Genomic DNA, 2,660 nt, shown 5'->3' with positions numbered 1-2,660 from the left:
GACATAATTATGAGGCATTTTGTACAAGATGAGTCGTGTGTCACTGGAAAAGTTTATGATTTGCTGAATATGATTATCCTACTTTTGTGCATGGATCATGTTTGTATCTGAAGTTATGGATATTGACTCTGTATCTGTCTTTCAAATGTGCTTACTCTGCAACACCCACAACAAGCCTTTCAGGTAGAACAATGAAGAAGCCAGACAGTGCTGATGGCTAATCAACAAAGACAATGGACTGTGGAATCGCTTAGCCTTCCTGTGAATGTTTCAGCCAGCCTATGAGTCATGGCTACTATGACTCAGCAGGGCACTCTAAGGCATGTGACCAGACCACATGACAATTAACTTCAGTGTGGTACCTGTATTTTTCCACAAACTGACTGGGAACTGAGTTTGGAACAAATGGTTCCTGCCATATGGAAAAGCTACATAAGGTGGGGTGTCATCATCTCTTGGCCTCATTCTCCACACAAGAGAACTCCTGGAAGCACCTGAGGAACAAAGACTGAACTGGGGGATGTGCTGGTCCCAGGGCAAAGGGATTTCTAGCTTGTGTATGGAAACTTGGGGGACTGCTTGTACCATCAGTCAGGGTGAGAAATTGCTAATTCAAATTCTATCCATCCAATATGTTGCTTGGTTTGAGTTTTTGGTTACTTGCTAAGTAATCTGCTTTGATCTGTTTGCTAACACATATCGCTGGGAAATTGGCTGTTCTCTTCTATCTGTCCTGAGTGGCTCAGGTAAAGCACTCAAGTAGCTTAGTTGGATGCATTGTGCCACCTGCTGTCCTACTGGGTGATAACAAGGCTGAATCTCCAGCAAAGCCGTGTGAGAAGGGCCAGCCCAGCTTGAGGGTTAGAGGCACAGCAGTTCCCAGAAGCCCCCAGACTGCACCCCGGGTGACAACCCATCACACCCTAGAGTACACAAGACTCAGCAGGTTTGTCACATTCTGTCCCCTCCCTTTCTCCCTCCAAGCAGAACCCACCACCAGCTCCCTGAGAATCCCTTACCTGAGCCAGCTCCATTGCAGCCATTCCCTTCCCCCAGAGAGGATGGGATGATCTGGAGCAAAACATGGACGTTATTCTGTAGCCTGCTGGGGTGAAAAGGGCAAGGTGTAAGAATTCAGACGGGGCTTTTGTCCATTCCACAAGCTGATTCCCCCCAGCATTTTCCCCTGCTAATGGACATTCTAGGTTCTGCCACACTGTGAAACACAGAGTGACCGTATCCCAGTACAGGCCTAGCGCCCTCCCACCAGGGTGTAACCCTCTGAGACATGGTGAAACCCTCCCAGCAGTAGAATCGCTGTCTTACACTTATCAAGTTTACGGTGATACCAAACTGAGGGGTTGCAAGTATTTTGGAGGATAGAACTGAAATTCAAAATCATCTGGACAAACTGGAGAAATGGTCTGAAGTAAATAGGATAAAATTCAATAAGGACAAATCCAAAGTGCTTCATTTAGGTAGGAACAGTCAGTTGCACACATACAAAATGGGAAATAACTGCCTAGGAAGGAGCGCTGTGGAAAGGGATCTGGGGTCATAGTGGATCACAAGTTAAATATGAGTCAACAGTGTTGCAAAAAGCAAGTATCATTTTGGGATGTATTAGCAGGAGTATTGTAAACAAGACACGAGAAGTAATTCTTCTGCTCTACTAAGACTGATTAGGCCTCAACTGGAGTAGTGTGTCCAGTTCTGTGTCACATTTCAGGAAAGATGTGGACAAATTGGAGACAGTCCAGAGAAGAGCAATAAACATGATTAAAGATCTAGAAAACAAGACCTATGAGGGAAGATTGAAAAAACTGGGGAAGACTCAGAGGATGATCACAGTTTGGTACATAAAAGGTTGTTACAAACATGCCAGAGAAAATTGTTCTTCTTAACCTCTGAGGATAGGACAAGAAGCAATGGACTTTAAATTACAGCAAGGGCGGTTTAGATGGAGATTAGGAAAAACTTCCAAACTGTCAGAGTGGTTAAGCACTGGAATAAATTGTCTCTGGAGGCTGTGGAATCTCCATCACTGGGGATATTTAAAAGGTGGCTGGGACAAACACCTCGTCAGGATTGTCTAGAGAGAATACTGAGTCCTGCCTTGGGAGTGCAGGGGGGACTGGGTTTAGATGACCTCTCGATGGTCCCTTCCCAGTTCTATAATTTGCTAAGAACCAAAGGCCAGAGAAGAGCAGAATCAAAGGAGTCACTTTGGGGATTCTCCCTCGTCACTGCCTCAAGGCAGCTCTCTCAGGGTAAATTCGCTGTTGGATGCCCAGCCTTTATACAGTCTTCTGGCAGTGCCTCTCTTCATGGCTGGGCCTAGTTTTGCTTTGGCAAGCCGTGACCTCAAGTGCTGAGACTGGGGCCTTCTCTGCTCAGCATATCTTGCTCTCTTTCTGTACTCCTGCATGAAGTCCTAATGAGTAGATATCTCATACAGACTGTGAGCATAAGAGCTGCCCACTGCGCTCAGACCAATGGATCCATTCAGGCCCAGTGGCCAAGGCTACAGTGCTTCAGAGGAATGACCAGAACAGGGAATCACTGATGATCCACCACACCCATTCCCAGTTTCTGGCAACAGAGGCCAGAGACACCATCCCCGGCCCAGCCTGCCTGTGACACTGCCAGATGAGGTGTTA

The sequence above is a fragment of the Mauremys reevesii genome, linkage group 14, assembly GCF_016161935.1.
Source record: "Mauremys reevesii isolate NIE-2019 linkage group 14, ASM1616193v1, whole genome shotgun sequence".
NCBI lineage: Eukaryota > Metazoa > Chordata > Testudines > Geoemydidae > Mauremys > Mauremys reevesii.
Note: the sequence above shows the minus strand (reverse complement) of the source record.